Source organism: Mytilus galloprovincialis, chromosome 4 (genome assembly GCF_965363235.1).
Source record: "Mytilus galloprovincialis chromosome 4, xbMytGall1.hap1.1, whole genome shotgun sequence".
Lineage (NCBI taxonomy): Eukaryota > Metazoa > Mollusca > Bivalvia > Mytilida > Mytilidae > Mytilus > Mytilus galloprovincialis.
Genome location: NC_134841.1, coordinates 102554891 through 102581078, shown reverse-complemented (window position 1 = coordinate 102581078; position 26188 = coordinate 102554891). Strand labels below are relative to the sequence as shown.

General features: G+C 32.8%; 1 long non-coding RNA gene across 1 annotated transcript; it reads right to left on the bottom strand.

The window, feature by feature from the left end:
* Positions 1 to 1128: 1128 nt before the first annotated feature.
* Positions 1129 to 6593, bottom strand: LOC143073668 (uncharacterized). Its single transcript, XR_012977565.1, has 4 exons — positions 6537 to 6593; positions 5289 to 5336; positions 2652 to 4188; positions 1129 to 1998 (listed from the first exon to the last, which is right to left on the bottom strand). It is a non-coding gene; the product is annotated as an uncharacterized LOC143073668 (long non-coding RNA).
* Between the last annotated feature and the right edge of the window lie 19595 nt (positions 6594 to 26188).

The window sequence follows — 26188 nt, the reverse complement described above, 5'->3', positions numbered from 1 at the left end:
TTCAGGTTTTCAAATAGTTCATTTCTATATATGTTGGCGTTTTCCTCTTTAAGTTTGAAATCTGGAATTGTTTTCTCTCAATTAATTAATGACGTTGTGTTATTAAAATTTGCTGTTACAAAATATTAGAAATTATTATAAATTGAGGAATGTATCTCCCTCATGCAAAGCTCTGATTCCTTTCACGGATTTGGCTATACTTTTGGGACCTTTTGGATAATACATGTAGCTCTTCATCATTTATATAAGCTTTGGATTTCAAATATTTTGGCCACGAGCATCAGTGAAGAGACATGTATTGTCGAAATGCGCATCTGGTGCAAGAAAATTGATACCGTTAATTTTATTACTACCACTGGGTCGATGCCTCTGCTGGTGGACTATTAGTCCCCGAGGGTATCACCAGCCCAGTAGCCAGTACTTCGGTACTGGCATGAACATACGGATTTTTTGTGTTATTAAAATTTGCTGTTACAAAATATTAGAAATTATTATAAATTGAGAAATGTATCTCCCTCATGCAAAGCTCTGATTCCTTTCACGGATTTGGCTATACTTTTTGGACCTTTTGGATAATAGCTGTTCATCATTTATATAAGCTTTGGATTTCAAATATTTTGGCCACGAGCATCACTGAAAAGACATGTATTGTCGAAATGCGCATCTGGTGCAAGAAAATTGGTACCGTTAATTTTATTGAACAGCGGTATACCACTGTTGCCTTTATTCAGTTTTCTGTGTTGTGTTTTGTATACTGTTGTTTGTCTTTTTGATGTTTTTTTCTGTTTAAGCCATGACATTGTCAGTTTATTACCGACTTATGAGTTTGAGTGTCCCTTTTAGTATCTTCGAGTTTATACGTTATAAGATGTCTATATCAAGCTTTAACTGCCGAAACAATCAACTAGTTTTAGGTCCTATCTGACAATATGGAATGCGTTGTTTCATCGATGTTATATAATAATCAAAATGATTCCATCATTGATTATTCATATAAAAAAGAAATATTTTCTTAATAAGAAAAAAACCCACAAAAAAACATATTTTAGGTGTTGGAAAAAACCCCTTTAAATAGCCGATAGAACCTCATTTAGAATTCTGAGAAGATGCTTTCAATGAATTGTGGAATAATAAAAGCCCAATTTTTGTTTGTAATTAGAAACTACATAAAAACATTTAGATCACAATTAATAATTGATGGACCAATCGTTTATGAGTACAGATTCATTCCCCTGAAGCTGAATCACTGGAACACTATCACTGAAGCCATTGAATCATTTGAATAGAACGTACTTCTTTCATCATGTTTACCAGTTTACTTGTATTCTGTCCAGCCGTCACGCAGATCTCTTATGCGGTCAAAGACGCCAGCCGTATGTGTCACTGTAGCTGGATTACGTCAGAATATACAATTATTTTGTTCATATCATTACATATGAACCAAACTGTAAATGGAGCACTCTTAATAGGTTTCGACAGTATAAAATGAGAAAAAAAGTAAATAACAAAATACAGTTTAAGTATGTTCTGCTGAGCTGTTAAATATAACACTCGACATCAAAAAACGTTAGAAAACACTATAATATGCGATTTCGTTGCTCACTTCCCAGTTTTTAACACACAATCGCGGGCTAATCGCGACGCCTTGTAAATGCGAAACGGGTAAACCTCTTCACCGATTTTGTTTTCAACTTTTTCAATTGTTTCTTCGATTGGTAATCGGTCACTTTCATTGTAATTATGTCGTAATATTTTGTTAGTGTCGAGATCAAATTTCTGTTTACTTTGTGTTGCAATCCCTCTTTCCACATGGTAAAACTCTATTTCGACGACATCGGCTGGTGGATGTTTTTCAGCTACAATACCAATATGAGGAAGTCCAAAATAACGGAAATTTATCATATCTCCTGGTTTTACGTCATTTGCATTTTTCACTTTGCGTTCTGAAGTTTTAACTTTACTGAATGATAACCAATAATCTTCAAAATAATCTCTGACCTGAAATACAAAACAAACGCAAATAAAGTTAAATCAGTTTATATTGACTGTCCCTTTGGTATCTTTCGTCCCTCTTTTATATCAATCTTAAAAAACAGACGTGAAAAAATCTACAATTTTATAGTACTCAGACGACTTCATCAATCCCGATATTATACATGCTTCTGTTGTTTAGGAAGGGTGTGTGTGCAAGGGTGCAACTTCCATAAACATATTTGACCTTTACCTCATATCGCAGCCTTTTGCTTGCAAGTACATTTTCCTGTATTTCTGTCTAATCTCCAGACCATTATCATTTATCTAATTATCAGTTCAGTCTGCTATGAATTGTGCTGATATGTTGTACATAAATAAATAATTGATAACATATTGGTTTGGTTGCGATTGGCCTATTTTTGACTTAATGAGGGATATGTATTCATGTCAATTGCATGAAGATAACAGTTTTCGAGTTATGAGTTTGACTGTCCCTCTGGTATCTTTCGTCCTTCTTTCAAAATCATTATTAACCTGACTTGCATCTAATGAGCTGTTATTGTGCAAAATATCTTAGTTAGGTTAAAATTGGATGAGAATTTCTTGCGGTCTACATTCTTCCGTGATTGTGAATAATGCAAACAAACCATTTCGGTTAGGAAAGCTAAATGAATTACCTTACAAAACTTTGCCATATGACTCGATCTATAAAAGAGGGCGTTGAAGTTTTTATCACCGACTTTCCCCAAAGCATTTCTGACCACTTCGTCATCAGGGTATACAGCTGACGAGGGAAACTCAAATACATTTAACATGTCCTCGTTTATTTCAAACGGAATTTTCTCTTTTTCTACAACTCTCGTTGACATTGGTCCTGGGAATGTAAAGTGCACTACTTCTAAATGTACATAACCGCTTGCTTCGTTTCTGGTTAAGAGTTTTACATTTTTTATTATGATATCGTGGTCCTTTGGAATAGTAAGGACATCTCCTGGTTTGATATGTTCATGCTTTCTCACAATCATCTTGGGAATTTCATAGAGAGGATTCAAAACTGTCTTGACTTTACGGTACAAATACGAGACCAATGACGGCAGAATAAAAGTTGCAGCAATTCCAAGTACGATCGCCCAGATAGCTAAGTGTGCCTTTGACGCCATTGGTATTAGGGACAATACGATGGAGGCAATAACTGAGCATGTTATCTTTGCAATCAAGTAAGTCTTTCTTTTATTATAGCACGCATGGCAAATAAGACCACTTTTCTTTTGTTTTCTTAGTTCCACGAATCTAAGAATACTTATTATCAGTTCTAGGAGAAAAAATACACCCGCAAAAGCAATACAAGGAATTGCCAATGTTGCAAACTTTGCAACACGGGATCCAAACGCTACGCCATCTGATACCATGAACTGGGTTATTTTTCCTAACATTGAACCTATCCATGTGAAGATTTGACGGAATTTTTGATCACTAGTTTCTGCTGCTTGAAAGCTTTCTTTTTCTCCCGACACACACCAAACAGCAACGTGTTCACAATTGTTTGTAATCAAATTATACGCACTTTCTCCTTTGCAACTTCTAGCCCTTTCTACAATTTCATCCGGTGTATACCTTAGTTCACCATATTGTCTATAAGAAATGTGACCATCAGTTTCCACATTAATGACAAAAGGTTTATCGCTTTCAATGACCCCATATGTAAATGAACCCAGTGATGTAAATTCCACTACTTTTACAGTTGCTGTTTTATCACTCGTTTCTATAACCTCTGAAACGATAGCATGATGTTCATACAGAAATGGCTGCTCTGATCCTACTTTTTGCGAAACGAAACTAAATGCCTTATTGATTGCATCATTAACTTTGTTGGCGGGTAAATATCTTCCATGTAAGAGATGCATTCCCAGTTTGATGTCGTGACCCGATTTCAATTTGCACTTTTTTGCACACGAGAAGCATGTTGGTTCTCCAACTCCTCGGTTTGAAGTGAAACAAGTGGAATCACTTGTTACTCCATGACTATTTACTGCCTCCTGTAAGTCAGACTGCACATTTTGCTCAAGAAAAATTTCTTCCAAATTCGGCCCCCCTTTGATAAGTTGTACAATATCCTCTTCCTTTTCCCATTCAGTCTCAACATCCCGATCAGAAACATCTTCATTTTCTTTCAGAAAACCTTTCAGGTCGGATAGTGTTTTATATGCCATTTCCCTATTAAATCAATACATTAAGTTTGTTATTTGCTGATCAGCAGTTTTGTTTGTTTGGAACTGAAATACTTTAAAGATAATTAAGCAAAATTATGAGTTCAGTTTGACGCTTTAGTTTCATATAGAGAAAATAATTAGAAATTATCATAAATTAAGGTATGTATCTCCCTCATGCAAAGCTCTGATTCCTTTCAAAGATTTGGCTATACATTTTGGACCTTTTGGATTAAAGCTGTTCATCTTTTATATAAGCTTTGGATTTCAAATATTTTGGCCACGAGCATCACTGAAGAGATATGTATTGTCGAAATGCGCATCTGATACAGGAAACTTGGTACTGTTAATTTTATTAATAATATTCCGTTTTTCGGAAGAAAATAAAATTTGGAGATAAAATTGTTTGTTTAAGAAATCTGACGGAGCATCATAATTAGCTTTTTTGAGCTTATGTGCTTTAAATTGTCAAATACTTTTTTTCAATTTCATTAAGTAATGATCCAAAATGTTAAAAAGCTTTTTGTTTAACGTGACCATGGAGCCAATCATCGAGTCCGTTTTAGTAGTATATATTTTTGACCTAGAATGGAATATCCTTGATAACTGAAAAAAGTAAAATCACAAAAATACTGAACTTAGAGGAAAATCTAATTGGAAAGTCCATAATCACATGGCAAAATCAAATAACAAAACACACCAAAAACGAATGGACAAGAACTGTCATATTCCTGACTTGGTACAGGCATTTTCAAATGTAGAAAATGGTGGATTAAACCTGGTTTTATAGCGCTAACCCTTTTACTTTGATGACAGTCTCATCAAATTCCGTTATATTTACAATGATGCGTGAACTAAACAGACATAATAAAAAGCGTGCAGAACTTATATTATTTCGATCATATCTAACTTTTACATTTCATTCTATTTTAAATCTAGATAACTTGAGTAAAATTAATCGTCAAAGTAATGTTATGTTATGTTAAATACTCTTGAATAATCTTATTTGCATTTCAAAGTCATAGAAAATTAACAGATTCAGCGTTTACAGAACAATCCTTGATTTCCTATTATTGAAGATGTTGAAAAAATGTAATGTCAACTCACCTTCTTCTGGTTTTCCAACAGCAAATAGAGCAAACTCTCAATATTCATCTGTATAAGAAGCACAAGTCACGTGTCATATATCTTGTTTTGGAAACATTGTAACCAAACAGTTGTTTAATAGAATTTTAAGTTTACAAATACTGTTTTTACCTGGAAATAGGTGTTTATGAAGAAACAATATTCATGATTTTGCTGAAATAGGTAGGTATTTAAATATTATCAATTCAATAACGATCAAGACTGATATACTTTTGTACGATCGCTGTTCATATATTATCTTGATAAAGCAAATTAGTATTTTTTCAACATACTGTGACAAAAGCTTCTTAAAGTAACATTTTAATTGATTCCAAATGTAATGTAATTTTTGGTTTGAAAAAATTATAGTTGACTGAAACCAATTTTGACAGAGGAAGAATAACGAATAACTGAAGATAAGAAGAATGTGTGAGCTCCTTATTACTTTAATAAAATGGACGAATTCATATATTGCAAACGAAAGTATCGGCAGATAATCAACTTCCCTCAATAAAAATCAGATCACAACTAATCTGATTTCACATACACAGGGACATTTTGATCGAGGTCACACGTTAAATTCACGTGAGCAAAATTTTGCTGTGTACACTTTTCCTCCATTTTATATGGACACATAATCTGATACTTTTGACTGACGTTTTCTTGACATGTGTTTCCAGAGACCCAATGTTGTTCTTTTTTTACAAATAGTTTCAATAAACAATAGTAAAAAATTCTTGGTATATTTCATTGCATGTTGTAGTCAGTTTCGAGTAGATCATTGGTATTTAGAATTACAAATACCTAATTGCTTCACTATAGTATTATTTTTTAAATACTTTTTATTAAGTAATCATTATTACAGCTGGTCTTTTCAAAGATTCGGATATCTTTTCAGAAAATAATCCAAAGATTTTGGTGTAAGTGACCACGGAATGAAAAAGATAGATAATTTGTATTAGTAAGAATCAATTGAATTCAAAATGTGAAAAGTGATTATCGTCCATACGTTTCTTAAAAAATCTATTTTTGCTCATGTTTGTACCTGAAAAGATATAATTCGATTCAATTGTCAAAATTTGGTACATAAACCAAACATTTTTCTTTACAATAAGGATCGAGCCCTGTTTTATAAATCTTTATAATTTTTGGAAACCAATTTTTACATTTTATATATAGGTAATTTTTAGAGTACTAACATACTTTAAAGTTTACAAAAACTTTACTTACCTGGAAAAAGGTGTTTATACAGAAACAGTTTAGATTTTTTTCAGGTATTTAAATAAAATCAACCAATAACGATCATGACTGACATACTTTTTTCTTGTATTCGACCTTGACCGTACAAAAGCAAGTATAGATAAAGCGAAAAAAATATTTTCAATTTATGTATATGACATCTTAGTATCCTGATCCTGTTGCTTGTGAACTGCTCAGCTCAAATGGAAGTAAAAAAACTACTAGTATATGTTTTAGCGTAGTTATTTCACATTTGGATAAAACAATGAATATCTTGGCATGCATCGCTTTTTATAATACATCTAATGCTCATTCAAACCAATTTCATATGTTCCTATAATGTGCAAATACTTTTTATGTATTTAGAATATATAAAAAGTATTTGCACATTATAGGAACATATGAAATATGAATTTCATTTTTTGTCATTTATATATAAAAAGTCTTGTTATGCACTGTTCAGGTATGTGGCATACTAATTACAAATCTAAAAGTAATTTTGGTTTTCAAAGATCTGACGCTAAAACTAATCAGGGGATGAATATAACTTAATTAAAACAACATGCACATACTTCGGAATAAAAAAGAAGATAGTATCAGATTACTCTCCAATAAGAATATTTTTTCCTAGGTGCACTTCGATTGAAATAGATGATGTGGGGCATTTCTTCTTCTCATGTACATTGGAAAAACAAATACATGTATATGAAAAAAGGTATTAGCAGAAATACGGAACTCCAATTCACATTTAAAAAACGAGTCCGCCAAACTATATAAATCAAACGATCGAAAGGAAAACAACTGCCATGTTCGTGAGTTGGTTAAGACATTGTCTTCACAGTATGGTTGGTGAAACCTGGTTTTAAAAAATAACTAAACCTCTAACTAAAGCTGTCAACTATGAAGATGGTGTGTCATGTGTTTATTGTTTGTCTGTTTGTATTTTTCATTTTTGGCCATGCATGTCGTTGTCAATTTATTTTCGATTTATGAGTTTGACTGTCCCTCTGGTATCTTTCGTCCCTCTTTTAGTAAAATCGATATTGTGGGTAGATCCAATCGATAATGGAGTCCTAGCCAAGGAGACAGGTGCTTAGATTCTTACCAGTGGATACAGGGCCACTATTATTGGAGCTTTGGTCCGTTTATATAGCATCTAAGGCCCCATAAATCCTTAAAAAGGAAGTCCGAAGCAAAACTCCGTGTTATTCCCCTGGTCCTATAGATCAAGAGTCTAATTACAATTATGTTTACCTTTCAATGCCACGGTGAAATCGTAAAAATATACGTTCAGTGCCAATGCATGTTTTTCCATCCAGACTGGTTCTGTATTATGACGTTACTGTACCCTAACGTCATAGTGTAGGCGAACTGCAAAAAAGTGTTCGCGGAAAAACGCGGGGAAAATAAAAATTTACGGAAAAGTCCAAATATTGATTTTTTTGCGAATAAGCAGTTTTTACCGTATTTACATACATATATATATTTCTTCTTTAACAAAGATTCTTAAAGTGTTATAAAACTTCAAATTGAACAAAAAATGAAAACATGCTTTTTTTTAACTTATTAGCTGCTTTTTAAAAAAACGTATGCAAATTCATGCATATACTTTTTACGAAAATCTTATTTTCTCAATATTTCAATGATATACATGTACATGTTCTGCAATTGAACTATATCGTCTTCCTTGTAGTTATTCGTAGACCGATTTTCCGTATACATCATGTGATTTATGATTTATTTTGCAATTAAAAGTGTTAAGAACAACAGTTATTGATAGAACATGTAAAAGTTACATGAATAAATTATAATCCGATGATATTCACGTAAATAATATCTAATAATTTTGATTCAGGTACTTGGTCATTTCTACCACGAACGTTTTTGTTGCCTTAATTCTACTTTTGCATTCACAATGTTTATTCCATACAACTTTTGTGTCAATTTTCGAAGATGTGTAACTAAAAGGCTGGAGAGTTGTGGTTTGTATATAATTATACGAAATGAATGCAAATGACGATGAAAAATCCGCTTCTGCGGTTCTTGCAAAATGTGATCGTCAGTAAATCTTGCAGGCAGTTCGTATACATTTTAAATTTTTCACAGTGAACAATTCTACTATGAAAGAACATTAATTCTCCTTTCCTTGTACGATACATACTCATAGTGTCGATATCTGAATAGTGGAACATTACATTGCTAAGCAATATTGCTAAGCCAAGAAACCAAATGTTTTAAGAACTTGAATGTTTAGTCGCAACATATTTCAACTAATTTTTAATTCTTACCTAACTAACAACAATAACCTTCCCGGTAGAAACAATCAAAACTACACTCCGACAGCAAAATTTCGGATTTATTCAAACGTCAATTAGTAAGAACTCTCAGTCAAACATGCATGCTGCAATGCATTCCATAAAAAGTTTTATTTCGAGGTAAAAGTTTGGATGCTGGTAGAATCAATGTCAGGAAATATCATGCTCACTATAGTATATATACTTTTTTGTACATGTACATATATAATTTATAGAGAGAAAAGGCGTGCAGTCAATCCAATACCACCAGGTCAACCGAGGGTTGTTGTTCAGTGGTTGTCGTTTGTTGATGTGGTTCATAGATGTTTCTCGAATTTTTTTTTAATTCCTAAAGATTAGACCGTTGGTTTTCCTGCTTGAATTATTTTACACGAGTCATTTTGGGAGCGCTTTACCGTTTTGTTCTGTGTACTATGATCTTTAATTTTTAAATTTTTTATACATTTTGAATTGATGGAGAATTAATGTCTCTCATTGACACTCATACCACATCTTCTTATTTACATTACTTCGTAAAAAATACCAATGTCGTATATCACAACTTCTTTACTTCTACATCGCTTGCTAAACATCTTTTACAACTCGGCGCAAATTTTACAGGAACTTTTCGCTAAAACAGGAACATGCCGAACATGATAAAACATACCATATCAAGTTCACGTTGATATAAATTTTATACGCTCTCAAGGGACATATTTTATAATGTTTGCATATTGTGAAAGAGCACGAAGAAAATCGTTCTGCATTTAAGCCCAAACAAAAAGGCTGTCCTAGTCAACGGAAATAAACCCCGAGTAATGAAATTTTAATAAAACGACAAAAAGACAAAGAACGAGTCTTCAAACACTATTCAAAAACTGAAGACTGACTAACAAAAACCCTTTACCGAAACAGAAAGGGATACTGCTCTACATGTGCCCGCCGTTGCATGTATCTCTTATATAAAATAAATAGATTTACTAAGATAAATTCTAAAAGTTATGGCACTGATTTTTTAAAATGAGGTCGTGGATTCAAGCTTTGCGCCTGGTCAAACTTAAAAACTTTAAAACATTGGTATACTTGCTGCTTTTCCGCTAAGCACTCGCTGTTTAGAAGTAATGAAGTAAAAATTATGTGTTCGCGTAGGGTAACTTGTTTTACAACAGAGCTTTATACTTATTGTTTGAACTAGCAAGTAAAATAAACCGACCAAGCGAGTCAGTTTATTACAAAGCTTGGTAAATACTCAAATCTCATATACCATCTCCTCGTCATAAATATGCATTTAACCTACCTCTACCTAAAACATGTTCCAGTTTGTTTTCTAAAGAATTATTATTTTTTTTTTATTAAAAATCAGTTGAAAAGGTGCCATGAGAAATTCAAGGGTATACTGTCAAAAACTTTTATTCCCGGCTTAGTGTACCCTACATTCCGTTAGAAATAAGTCAAATTTCAGTAAAAGATATATAAAAAAGGGAGAAAAAAAACCGTTGCTTTCACTTTAAACTTTGTGGACGAACTTCACTAAAATCGCCAAATTTTAGAGATACCTCAGTGTGTACTTGATACTTCAGGGTGTTAAAATATCCATGTCTACGGATATGCACGTAGATAAGTTATAATGTCCTCAGCATTGTAAAGAAAATAAAAGATTTACAATAATGAAAGCGAAATAGATTATGATAGCTAAACTAAAGGTTGAGAGAATAAAAAAAGTTATGTATAAAAGACATAAAGCACAATTTGATTTATTAGAAAAATATATTATCTTATTAATAAACTATTTTTCAGTTGTGTATTTAGTATACGCAACTTTTCAAAAAATTACTATTTTCCAATAATTTGGCGCGCTTTGTGCATTTTAAAGAAGCACGGACAATGACGTTACGTCATAGTACATTTCATAGCATCAGAGTAAAAAAAACAATGGCCCAAAAGTGGCCCCGTGGCACCGAACGTAGTATGAAAAAAATGGCCCAAAAGTGACCCATGGCACAGAGATGGTTAAGAGTGTTTCTAAGAAACATAATGGAATTGCATCGGTAAAAATATTAAAAATAAATATAAAAAGATGTGATATGAGTGCCAATAAGACAAGTCTCCATCCAAGTCACAATTTGTAAAAGTAAACCATTATGGGTCAAAGTTAAATTTCGTGTATGTGTTATTACCTCTTGAATTCTTTCAAGATCGGTTCAAATTCGTTTTGCTACCAGTAAAATCTGGTTTTTATAGGTCTTAGCACGCCTTTTCCTTGCGTGTAAGAATATGGTTCGTTACTGGTCAAGGTTTATCATGTAAATAACTGTCAGTACGTATATCACCGATTCAACAATATAAAGCATGTAAATACAAGTAACTTAGGAAATGTAAGATTCATAACAAGCTAGAAAACAAAGATGTTATTCGAACGCTACATATTGGCGGACTTTCGTAACGCTAAATCGGCAACTGTAAAATTTGCCGGGAACGACGTAATGTTTACAAAAAGGTACTGTCGCGATATTTAACGTTCACAACACCGATCATACCAAACCTTTTGATATAAACAAAGTGATTGGATAAAACCCTGGTGTAGGTTGGTCAGGGCTTATTTTAGAGTAAAAAGGAAGTTAAAAAAGCCATTACAATCAGTTAGATGGTATTATGGGGTTGTCATATATATATATTTGGTATCTTGAAATCTTGTAAAACAATTGTACTTTTAAGTGTAGTTGGATGTTAAACAATCTGCACATTGCAAAGAAATACATTGAGAACGGTATCGGTTGACTTGAAGGTGCACTTCGAATTAAAAAGATGATGCTTTGCATTTATTGTTCTCATATATATTGAAAAATAATACAAGAAAAAAAGTAGTTACAGAAATACTAAACGCCAATTCAAATCAAAATAAACGAATCCGACAAAATCAATCGTAGGATTAAATCAACCAAAGAAACGAAATTAAGACAACCGTCTTCGTACAGGTAGCAAGACACAAGTAGAAATTTATTTACGTAGTTTGGCCATGGTGAATTTTTCAAAATTAATATGAAAGTTTTTATACAATGATTTTCAGACAGTTGAAGAATAAGATAGCCCTCCAAGTGGGTTTATATGAACGTTTTTATATAGATATAGGAAGATGTGGCGTGAGTGCCAATAAGACAACTCTCCATCCAAATAAAAATTTATAATAGTAAACCATTATAGGTCAATGTACGGCCTTCAACACGGAGCCATGGCTCACACCGAACAACAACTTGAACAAGCTATAAAAGGCCCCAAAATTACTTGTGTAAAACCATTCAAACGGGAAAACCAAAGGTCTAATCTAAAAAAAAAAAAACGTGTTTATTGGCATGTTTTATAGGCCATTTTCTGTTTGATAGTCCGTATTTTCACATCCGTACCGCACATAGGTTCAGAAATTATTGCATTGTTTTTCAACAAAGAATTAACGCTCGATCTTTTCAATTCAATTTTATGGAACGAGCAGATATGCATATGTTTTTTCTATGTCTTGAATGATAAATATCTATGTATTCAGGAAAGGTATCACTCTAATTGATTGAAATTATCCTTTGGACCAACAATTGGAGACTTTTGTGGCATTTTCACCCCGGCCTTTTTGCAGTAAGTAGTTTTAAATCAATGCAGATTGTTGCTATGGTTACACCAGAAAGAGATTATATTTCACCATTATAACTATAGGAAATCAAATTCATGGAATATGCTCTTTTTAAATTTAAACATGCATAACACAAATATTAAGCCTTATTGATTAGAAAGGAAGAGAAAGAGGGTGGTTAAAATTAAGATTGCCAATCTTAAGTTTTTTTCGTAACTGTGTATTGTTACCACAGGCATTTTCCGCAGAATATGGTGAGGAATACCTTGTTTTATAGCAAGCTAAACGATACTTCTGTATAATTCTGTGATGTCGGCAATATTGGGTAAGCAACTCAAACAAACATGTTTGGTTGAAACTATATGTTGGATTTAATTGATTCTAAGTACATAAAGGAATCTGATGAGCTGAACTTTACAGCTGTTTATTTTTTTTTATTTTATGTTATAATTCTTAAGGCAAATGAATCTATAGGCGTTTATTTTGTCATCACATTTTTCGTTATTACATATAATTAAATATTGTTTTGCCTAATAAATCGTATGATAAGATTATCACGCAAGTGTATACTGTCATATCTAAGAGCATGCTGTTCCAAAACAAACCTGTATAGATATGACCATGCTCTGATTATTGTGTTTCTGACGTATTAAATTTCAAACCTGGTACCTTTTGTTTACTACTATTCTCGTGTTTCTCTGTCCTATATGTTCTCCATGTTTTTCATTTTGATGTTATATTTAACATTGTCATAAGAGCGGGAGGTTTGGCATGTCACAAAACAAGGTTCAATCCACCATTTGTTTCTTACAATGTCCTGTACCAAGCAGGGATGGGGTCGATTACTTTAAAATGTAATCGATTGAATTACAATTACTTTGCTTATAAAATGTAATCGATTACATTACAATTAAACCTTATTTCAAATGTAATCGATTACATTAGAATACTTGTCTTTAAAGTAATTTACATTTACATTTTCAGTTTGTCTATCAAAAGCTAGTTTTGTCGAGCCTGCAACTTTTGTTGCAGAAAGCTCGACATAGGGATAGTGATCCGGCGGCGGCGGTGGCTTTAGCTCACTTCTTAAAACCTTTATATTTTAGAAGGTGGAAGACCTGGATGCTTCATACTTTGTATATATATAAAAATATAAAACAACACGTTTAATAATTTATTGCGTCCGAAGCGCTTTTCTGGATTTACCTTCATCAGGAACGCTCAAAGCCAAACATTTGAAATCCGAAGATGTATAAGTACCGAAAATCGTTGAAGAACTATCTGTTAAAAATACCTAAAATAAATAGCCAAATTCATCTAAAGCCACCTTTGGTTGAGGGAGTTGAAACCTTAGTTTCATAATAATTTCAAAATTTATAAACGGACAATTTTAGTAAAGTTTGTTTAATCATGTCAGTACCGAAGCACTGACTACTGAGCTGATGATACCCTCGGGGACTGATAGTCCACCAGCAGAGGTATCGACCCAGTGATGTAAAAATATAAAACAACACGTTTAATAACTTATTGCGTCCGAAGCGCTTTTCTGAATTTACCTTCATCATATATATGCTTCATGTTACGAAGTTTCCATCAGTCACATGTCCAATGTCCTTGGCCTCATTTTCATGGTTCAGTGCCACTTGAAAAAAAAGTTCAATTTTTTTGTAATGTTGAATTCTCTCTTATTATAAGTAATAGGATAACTATATTTGATATGCCCGTACCTTGCAAGGTCCTCATGTCTGTCAGACAGTTTTCACTTGACCTCGACCTCATTTCATGGATCAGTGAACAAGGTTAAGTTTTGGTGGTCAAGTCCATATCTCAGATACTATAAGACTGTAAGGTGTACATGTCCAACTGGCAGGTGTCATCTGACCTTGACCTCATTTTCATGGTTCAGTGGTTATAGTTAAAATTTTATGATTTGGTCTGTTTTTCTCATACTACATGCAATAGGTCTACTATATTTGTTGTATGGAATGATTGTAATGTGTACATGTCTAGCGGGCAGATGTCATGTGACCTTGACCTCATTCTTAGGTTCAGTGGTCAAAGTTAAGTTTTTGAGGTTTGGTCTTTTTATCTAATACTATATGCCATAGGTCAACTATATTTGGTGTATGGAAATATTTTATGATCTTTATGTCAGTCGCTCAGGTTTTATTTGACCGTGACCTCATTTTCACAGTTCATTGCACAGTGTTAAGTTTTTGTATTTGGTCTATTTTTCTTAAACTATAAGTAATGGGTCAACTATATTATTGTATGGAAGCATTGTTAGCTGTACATGTTTGCCTGGCATGGTTCATCTGACCTTGACCTCATTTTCAAGGTTCATTGGTCTTTGTTTAGTTATCTTGGTTAATGTTAAGTTTATGTGACATTTGTAATAAAGCTTAGCTTTATACTTATGACTATCAACATAATATCAATGATTAGTATAAAAGGCGAGACATTTCAGCGTGTGCACTCTTGTCATATATATACAATATTTGTAATCAGGAAGTAATCATATGAATGTAATCTTAAAGTAATCCAAAAGTAATCATGATTGCACCTGTTTTTTTGTCATGTAATCAATAACATTACGATTACTTGTAATCAGAAATGTCATGATTACTGATTACATCGTATTACACTACAAAATGTAATCGATTACAGCTGATTACGATTACTGATTACGATTACCCCATGCCTGGTACCAAGTCAGGAAAATGGCCATTCTTATATTAAAGTTTGTGTTACATTTTAATGTTGTGTTTCTGTTGTGTGGTTGTTCTTTTCTTATATTTAATGCGTTTCCCTCAGTTTTAAATTGTAAACCGGATTTGTTTTTTTTTCTCAATCGATTTATGAGTTTCGAACATCGTTATACTACTTTTGCCTTTAACTGATAGGTCAGATATCCATGGTGGATGTCCTTACTAATCTTTCTAATAAATGGATTTCACAAAGAAAGTTTGTTGTCATTAAAAAGGAATATGTTCAATTATAATCCAGATATCTTTGATAACTATTTACACCACTGGGTCGATGCCACTGCTGGTGGACGTTTCGTCCCCAAGGGTATCACCAGCCCAGTAGTCAGCATCTCGGTGACAAGAATATCAATTATATGGTCATTTTTATAAAATTTCCTGTTTACAATATAAAATTGAGAATTGAAATGGGGAATGTGCCAAAGAGACAACAACCCGACCATAGAGCAGACAACAGCAGAAGGTCACCAACAGGTCTTCAATGCAGGGAGAAATTCTCGCACCCGGATGCGTCCTTCAGCTTGCCCCTAAACAAATATATACTGGTTCAGTGATAATGAACACCATACTAAACTCCAAATTGTACTCAAGAAACTAAAAGTTAAAATGATACAAGAATAACAATACGCACATTAGGTAGCACTCCACAGTTAGAATCTGAAAGTAAAATTGCATCTAAAAGTGCAGGAACATGAACATGCATTTTGAAATGCATAAAGCCACTTTCACATTGATACCCAAACATGTATACATCTTTAGAATCCTTTTATTCAGACAATTCCAAATCTGTTACAAAATAGATAAAACAATAATGTATAAGTTCAGTATCCATGGAAACATAAAGGGTTTGTTTTCTGATTTTTTCTTCAAAAATGGCATTGGGACCCTCTAATTCAAGCTATAAAATATATATAAACTAGAATTTCAATGCATATCAGATATACAATACTTCAACACTGATGTATAGCCCTTTAAAAAAATAGAAAAAAAATTGGGGGTCTTTCGCCTCATTTTCTCGCAAATTAACTTTTAAAGTTCGTGCTAAATTTACACCTTACCAAAATAGTCAACAAACACCATGTAATGTAACACCTTGTAAATAGTTTTATCTTATATGTACAGTGAAAATCAAAAACAAGTTATTATTTCGTTATTAATTTTTTTTTTTTTAATGTAAATATAAAATTGTAAATTTTACCCACGCATGCCTGGCACATAGTCATCAATATTATGATGGAGTGCGGAAACTGAAAGAAGAAGAAATGCTGATATAATTTTAGAGTCATTGCTGGAACAGACACTAATTTGAACCCGAAATTTACACTTCTACTGAACAAAACATGGCTCAATCTCTTCTCTGGAGTCATATCTTTCCATTAAAACCACTTACAAAGCTGTATTATTTGCTTTTACTAATTTTTAACTACTTTTACCAAGTTAATTTGTTTTAGAAAAAAAATCCACAGGGGCCATAATGCGAAACTAACAATCCTAACTGTGGAGTGCTACCTTAGAATTCAGTTCAAGAGAAGTCCGAGTCTGATGTCAGAAGATGTAACCAAAGAAAATAAACAAAATGACAATAATACATAAATAACATCAGACTACTAGCAGTTAACTGACATGCCATCTCCGGACCTCAATTAAACTGATTGAAAAATTATGTCTTCATCATATGAATATCAGGCGCAATCCTCCCCGTGAGGGGTTTAGTATCTTACCATCATAACATATATGAGAAGAACATAACCCGTGTCATGCCGTTGTTAAAACTGAATTTTTCGAAAAACTAGGGACTTTCTTATCCCAGGAATAGATTACCTTAGCCGTATTTGGCACATTTTTTTTTCGAATTTTGTGTCCTTAATGCTCTTCAACTTTGTACTTGTTTGGCTTTATAATTATTTTGATCTGAGCGTCACTGATGAGTCTGATGTAGACGAAACGCGCGTCTGGCGTATTAAATTATAATCCTGGTAACTTTGATAACTATTTACACCACTGGGTGGATGCCACTGCTGGTGGACGTTTCGTCCCCGAGGGTATCACCAGCCCATTAGTCAGCACTTCGGTGATGACATTAATATCAATGATATGGTCATTTTTATAAAGTTCCTCTATTTTTAAAAAAAAACATTGAATTTTTCGAAAAACTAAGGATTTTCTTATCCCAGGAATAGATTACCTTAGCCGTATTTGGGGCATGTTTTTGGAATTTTGTGTTCTCAAATGTTCTTCAACTTTGTACTTGTTTGGCTTCATAACTATTTTGATCTGAGCGTCATTGATGAATCTTATGTAGACGAAACGCGCGTTTCGCGTATTAAATTATAATCCTGGTACCTTTGATTACTATTGTGTGTGTTATACCTCGATAGCCAAAATTTTTTTTTTGGTAATAGAATTATATATAAGATAGTAGTTTGTTCAAAAGCAGGTTCATGTATATCCTTTAAATAACTAAATTCAAAAAGCTAATAAAAACATGCACTATTATCTTAGACCAAAAGCTATACATGTTAAAAACTAATTACTTTAATATAAAAAAGAATATGTGGTATGATTGCCAATGCGACAACTGTTCACAAGAGACCAAAATGACACAATAGTTAACAACTATAGGTCATCGTACAGCCTTCAACAATGAGCAAAGCCCAGACCGCAAAGTCAGCTATAAAAGGCCCCGAAATGAGTAAATTCATCAAGGGCATAGCAAAAATGGTAAAAACAACCACTAATTCTCTAAATATTACATATACGAAATTAAGACTGAAAACCTGGAACCCAACCAACAACCGCACCAGTCAGTGTGTGAAGTGATCATATTGCAATGTTTTGGTATTCAATCTTATTGATAAAGATGGATACACTTTCTAGTTGAAAATTGTAACATACTGTGAGGGTACTTTTATTCGTGGGGTACCAATTTTCGTATACCCATTTAATCTTTAATAACCGATACTGTACAACTTTTGATCTTTTAATTCACATAAAAATATTTTTGATCGATGAAAGTCAGATTTCCGGTATTGATATGCTAGTTTGAAAAAGTGTTCATTTTATATCCACATAATTCTCGTACATATGGGAAATAAAAATTTTATGCTGGGCCTAATTTGATAAGAATTATTTGACAATTCAAGATGGTCTTTAATATGTTGATCAATTTATAATGGGTAAATGAGTGTTATCACTACGGTTTACACGGGGGTCAATGTTTACTTTGCAATTTCCTTCAATCCAAACTATAAAGGCTTTAATTTTGTTTTAGAAAACTAAAATCCACGAATTTAAAAACCCACTAAAATGTAAAAGTTGCTGAAACCACGAAAATTGATACCCATGAATTAAAGTACTTTCACAGTAAGACAACATTTGAGGACAACGAGATTATTTAGAACAACGTATAGGGATCGCAAAAAGATATCATTGTGTATGTTCATAAACTGGTTTTTTTTTAACTGTTAAGTTCTGTGGTATATGGTTTTAACGTTTTGCAATATTAAGGGCTTTTTTTCTTCGGATTGTTTATATTGTTTATTTCTGTTAAGAGTTAATTTCCTGAGATTGAGTTTCTGTTTTTTGCATAAAGAGAGTGTAAAACTTACTGTTAGAGGCGGATGGGACATGAAAAATTGAATCATACTAATTTCTGATTACCAATTGACGTTGAGTATCAAGTTGCCGATTAAATAATATAGGAGACAATCCAACTATTTACTATGTTTATACTAAAAAGATTGTGCTTGCATACAGATGGGACAATATCCCTAATGCGCCTTGAAATGAGGAACTCAAAAGTCACGTGTGAACAAAAAAATCTCTGTGAAGTGATATTTGACACATTTCTATGATAAACAAATGACTGAGCTGAACCATTTGTGTTAATTCAGAAAGTAGGAGAACACAGAATAAATGTGTAAAAACTATAGAGCTATTAAATGTGTTCCAAGTATTAAATTTTCAAGTAACTTATTGTGTTAAAAATGGGATTTTTTACCATGAGGAGCCGCATCACAAAAGGATACTCGGGGTTTCCTAATTTACGGAAAAAGTAATATTACTTTACCCCGAAAATTTAACCACATAAATGAAAATGTTTCAGCTTCGAAACGAGCCATTATACATATCTAAGTTAACGATATGGACTGAGCAACAGAAGAAAACGTTACCCTTATGGCCTATGGAGAACCTTATACGCATCTTGACCCATATATTTATTTGTTTTAATATCGAAATGTAGGAAGTAATAATGAATGTACTTGCTTTAGAAGTTGCACAAAACACCTTACAAATATAGATTTTTTTAAGCCATTTTATCACTACTAAATGGTCTATTCTACTTTCAAGTATCAATTATTCAAATGAGGCCTCTGAAAATAGTGGGTAATAGCTACTTTTGGAGTGTCACAAATTCACTAGAAGTACTTGATAAATTGCATGCCTATATTGTTGGTTTCGAATCTGTTCACTGTTGATTTTTCAACCCTTTACATCTCTTTGCAAAATAATAAGTAAAATTTGCCCCACCTTATTAAATGGGCATTTAACAAGTAAGAGCGCGAACGTATAAGTACTTCGGTACTGGCATGAAAATATGGATTTTTGTGTTGTTAAAATTTACTGTTAGCAAAGCTCTGATTCCTTTCACGGATTTGGCTATACTTTTTGGAACTTTTGGATTATAGCTCTTCATCGTTTATATGAGCTTTGAATTTCAAATATTTTGGCCACGAGCATCACTGAAGAGACATTTAATGTCGGAATGCGCATCTGGTGCAGGAAAATTGGTACCGTTAATGTTATTCTCTCTGTTTTAGGTCATTTTTTAGTTACAATAAACAAAAAAACTGTGTCAATTGGACCTGCTTTATTACTATAACTGCCTTTGAATTTTTATTAGAATACAAGTTTGTTCGCTGTGGAGATTCCGTATATCGTCAAGTCATCGGCATTCCAATGAAACTAACTATGACCACTTCTTGCGAACCTGTTTCTGTATTTTTATGAGTTGCAATTTATGACAAATGTCAGCAAAGACCCATCGAAATAACATCTGATACAATATACAAAAAGATATGTGGATGATATATTGGCTCTCAATAATAACGACTTCAGTGTGTACACTAAAGATATGTGTCCTGTTGAACTGACTATAAAGCTTATACTAACAATGAACGATGCCCTTTCCTGGATTTTGATATCTATATATTTTAATTAGTTCCAAACATAAATGCAATTTTTGGTTTCAAAAAGATTTATTGAAATCAATTTTGAGAATAAACTGCAGGCAAGTGTAACAAATGAGCTCCTCATTCATTTAATGAAAGTAATGTATTCATATTTCGCAATGACATTATCTGGATGGCTGACATTAGTTGCCAGAGACCTTATTCTGTTCCTTTTATACAAATGCTTTCATTAAGCAATAGTAAAAAGATATAGGTTTATTTCATTAGAGTAGTCAGTTTCATGTTCTATCATTTGCATTACTAACAGCAAATACATATTTGCTTCACTATACGATAATTGTTAAATAACATATTTCATCTTTTCATTATTACAGAGTCTAATCAAACCCTGTTATTAAACCGAGAGGAGCCAAAGTAGTCATCACACATTTACTTTCAGCCATTAAAAGTTAAAATGTTCGCTGATCTTTTCAAATTGTCGGATATCTTTTCAGAAAATAATCGAAAGATCTGGAGATTTTTGGTAGACCTTGGAGTGAAGAAGATAGTTCTAATTAGTTAGGATCAATGGATTTTAATGATTTGGAAAATAATTTTCGTTCGAAACTGAATATACGTTTCTTGAAAATCGACTTTTAATAGTATTTGTTCTTTACACGTTTTATTCTATCCAACTGGCAAAATTTGGCACATAAACAAACATTTTTCTTTACAACTTATTCTCTATGTTAAAGATTTTTGTGATTTTTGCAAACCAAGGTTTACGTTTAATAAGTTATTTTTATAGTACTAACATACATTTAAGTTTACAAAAACTTTACTTACCTGGAAATAGGTGTTTATACAGAAACAGTTTTGATTTTTTTCAGAGATAGATAGGTATTTAAATAAAATCAACCAATAACCAACCAATAACGATCATGACTGACATACTTTTTTCTTGTATTCGACCTTGACCGTACTAAAGCAAGTATAGATAAAGTGAAGAAATATATTTTCAGTTTATGTATATGACAACTCAGTATCTTTCTTCTGTTGCTTGTGAACTGTTCAATTCAAATGGAAGTAAAACAACTATATGTTTAAGCGTACTAGTTGTTTCCCATCGATCGGATTAAAACAAAGAAAGGCTGGGGAAGTATTGGGTTCATACATCTAAGGCTCATTCATATCAATTGCATATGTTCCTCTAATATACGAGTACCATTTATGTTTTTTGTCGTTTGTATATAAACAGTTCATAAGAAAATTGTCTACTTATCAAACAAGTTTAAATGCAGTTATGGTTTTGAAAAATAAACGATACTGAACAGAGGATGAATATAACTTATTTGAAACACTATGCACATAGTTTCAGAATTATTTTTTTTCTCTTGTGCACTTCAAATAAAAAGGATGAGGGAGAGCATTATTTGTTTGTATGTACATCGAAAAACACATACAAGAAAAAAAGTATTAGCAAAAATGCGGAACTCGTATTCAAATTCAAAAACCAAGCGTAAGAAGTTAGGGTGCATGCACAGTTGACTTTTCTTAGTAAAATTGGTAATAGAGTTGATGTTCTTTGCGTTCTGGAATGGCCAACCTCCTTTACGAAATGAGAATTTTTCAACTATTTATTTCTGATCGAGACGACCCAAACGATGAAGGCTAAGATGATATCACATAGGAAAGGCATTTACTGAGGTGAAGAGGGCTGTATGAAAGCGAAAGACAAATTAATACTTAAACTTGGTCAAGGGACATTAGATAGTAAGTTATGTATAGTAGAACGGTTATGTTCATTGATATAGGAAAAGGTACTTTCAATTGCTGCCAGTCGATAGAATATGATTTACATTTATATAAGAGAAACTAGAAGATAAACTAAGCAGTGCGATTGGGTGAAACCCGTGTGTAGGTCGGTCATGGCTTATTACAGCTTTAAAAGGAACGTTTACAGAACCTTTGCAATCAATTAGATGGTATTCATTGTACATGAGACTTACTGAAAATGACTAAGGGGATTGGGTTACTTATATATTACGTTTCAATGAAACCTAGGTCTTTATTTTTAAAGTTTGGAATGTTTAACCTTAATTACTTGTAAAAACGGGGATAGTGGTAGAATTGCCAATGAGACAACTCTCCACTAGAGATTAAATAAATGAAGTGAATGTCAGCAATTATAGGCAACCGTGTGGCTATTAAAGGCTGCGACATAAAAGAAAATGAATCCAAACAAGCAAGCAGCATAATTTATAATCTTACATCTAGAAATTGACAATGAGGGTCGGTTGAAAACAAAACTTTACAACAAAAGAGATGATTTCAGCTTTCCAATTGTGAACTTTCCATTTCTAAGTAGCAACATTCCAGCAGCACCTGCATACGGGGTATATATCTCCCAATTGATACGATATTCCCGTGCTTGCATTTCCTATCATGATTTTCTTGATAGAGGGTTACTGCTCACAAGGAAGAGTTCCAAATGGTGAAGTTGAAATCATCCCTTCGTTTTACGGACGCCATCACGAGTTGGTTGACCATTATGGAATAACCGTTTCACAAATGATATCGGATATGTTCCTTACGTCGTAACTACAATCCCCTTCCCTTTCATGAATGTGACCTACCGAATTAAGACTATTTACCGGATTGTAATCACATAAGCAACACGACGGGTGCCACATGTGGAGCAGGATCTGCTTACCCTTCCGGAGCACCTGGGATCACCCTTAGTTTTTTGTTGGGGTTCGTGTTGTTTATTCTTTAGTTTTCTATGTTGTGTCATGTGTACTATTGTTTTTCTGTTTGTCTTGGCGTTGTCAGTTTGTTTTAAATTTATGAGTTTGACTGTCCCTTTGGTATCTTTCGTCCCTCTTTTATAACAAAACAATTGACGAAATACTAATAAGACTGACATAATTTAACGATAACAACTGAATTATAGAATCCTGACATATGATATGCGCAGAAAAAAAGGTGGCTGGATTGAACATGTTTGTTAGCGCACAACTCTTTCCCAAACCTAAAAGTGTGACAGGACAACATAAGAACTAACTATGCAAATAAGTAGCAATATTCTGAAATCAAACGATCGATTCAATGCACAAAACATAAACATAAAAACAGTAGACATAACTTGCAGAAAAATATCCAGTAAATACACTCACCAAAAATACCTTTAATATATTTTGTATTTACGCCACACGCGCGTTTCGGCTACAAAAGACTCATCAGTGACGCTCGAATCCCAAAGAGTTAAAAAGGCCAAATAAAGTACGAAGTTGAAGTACATCGTAATGGTTTAATATTTCATAAAAAAAATTAATCCCAATGAAACAATATTTATCTTTAATTTTACAACTGTGTTAGATTGATAACTTATGTGGTCATTTTTATAAATTTCCTGATACAAAATTTTGAATTTTTTGTAAAACTAAGGATTGTTTTGTCCCAGGAATAGATCACCTTAGTCGTATTTGGCACAACTTTTTGGAATTTTGGATCCTCAATGCTCTTCAACTTTGTACTTGTTTGGCTTTATTACTATTTTGATATGAGCGTCACTGATGAGTCTTATGTAGACGAAACGCGCGTCTGGTGTACTAAATTATAATCCTGGTACTTTTGATAACTATTAGCAACAAGTTTTTTCGAAGTATCATTTAGTTTACATGGATCTTATTTAACTTACGGTCTTTATAAACAAATAACCGTACTAATACCGTAAGTACGTTTAGCAATATATTTGTTAAGTAATCAGTTTTCAAGAGGATAGTATTCAACTTGAAATGTAATCAGAAGGCATTCGGTTCTTGTAAGTCAACCTGTATATCATTGCATGCTTAAGTCAATTCTAAGTTCCATCATTTGTATTCAAAATAGACAATACATATTTGCTTCAATATATGATTAATTGTTTAATAACATTTAGCACGTTAGCCTTATTACAGAGTGCTATCAAAACTTGTAAATAGACCGGGAAGAGCCATAGTAAGTATTCATCACCCATTTACTTTCAGCCATTAAAAGTAAAAATGCCTTATTACAGAGTGTGATCAAAACTTGTATATAGACCGGGAGGAGCCATATCTAGTATTCAGCACACATTTACTTTCAGCCGTTAAAAAATAAAACTGTCCGCTTGTCTTTTCAAAGAATCGGATATCTTTTTAGAAAATTATACAAAGGTCTTGAGATTTTTGGCATACGTGACCATGGAATGAAGAAGACAGGTTGTTTTAATTAGTTATGATCAATTGTAATGAATGACTTTGAAAACTTGAAACAGTCTGTACGTTTCTCAAAATTCTATTTTTTTCGCGTTTGATTTAGAAAAAGAAAGTTATAATCTTATTCAACTGTCCAATTTTAGCAAATAAAGTCAAGTCCACAGATCTTCAATAAGCATTAAGTGCTTCGTTCTGGATCTTTGTGATTTTCGAAACCAAGTTTTACGTTTCAATTAAATGATTTCAAGAGCTTTCACAGACATTTATTTTTACCTGGAAAAATGTGTTTTAAAGAGGCAGTATTGAAAATATTGGTTGAGTAACTCAAACAAACATAATTGGTTAAAACTATATGTTGAATTTAATTAATTCTAGGTATATAAGTAAATCTGATGAGATTTGATTTTTGTACCCTATTTATCATTTTCCGTAATCATTTTATTAAGATCAAATCAAATTGGCTTTTTTTAAAGTAAGAGTGCGAATATAAAAGTTCTATCATCTCATTTAGGTCATTTTTTAGTAACAATAAATAAACGAACTTTGTGACTATGTGCATTGGACCTGCTTTATTACTATAACTGCCCTTCAATTTTTATTAGAAAACAAGTTTGTTCGCTATTCCGTAGATCGTCCAATTATCGGAATTCCAATGAGGACAAACTGTGAATCACGTATTGCGGACCTGTTTCTGTACTATTATGAGTTAATTTATGACAAAATTTAGCAAAGACCCATCGAAATAACATCTGATACAAAAATTTGAGAACACATTTGGATATTTGGATGATATATTGGCTCTCAATAATGATGACATCAGTATGTACACTAAAGAGATTTACTTGATGATCTAACTTTAAATCAAGCTAATACTAACAATGAACGATGTCCTTTTTTGTATTTTGATATTTATATCTTTTGATTTATCCTAATTAACTTGGTGATGGGACATTACATAGTTATTGGTGCAAAATAGAACGGTCACTTTTTTTTTCACTTTTTGCGTTGAGGCCTTGTCGGGTTGTCTACTTTTTGTGTTGGTTTACGTCATGTATCCGGGTTTTTTTTTTCTGTAATTAGTTAATACTTCAGTTTTATCATATATCTTTTATATTCATTTGATAAATGAACTGTTTGCTATAGCATCATTCGTTCTAAATAATAAGGAAGTTCTTATCCCAAGCAGAAAACCATAGCCTTATTTGGCACAACCTTTTTGAACTTTTGATCCTCAGTGCTGTACAACTTTGTACTTGTTTTGACTTTCGAACTTTTATAACTGGACGTCACTGGTAATTCTTGTGTGGACGAGGCGCGCTTCTGGCGTGTTGAATTTTAAACCTGGTGCCTTTTGTTAGCTATTATTCATGTATTCTTTGTCTAATATGTTCTCCTATTTATTTGTATTGTAGTCCTGTAATGTTATGTTGTCATTTTAATGTTATATTTAATATTGCCATTAAAGCGGGAGGTTTGGCATGCCATAAAACCAGGTTCAACTCACCATTTTTTTCTTTAAAAAATGTCCTGTACCAAGTCAGGAATATGGCCATTGT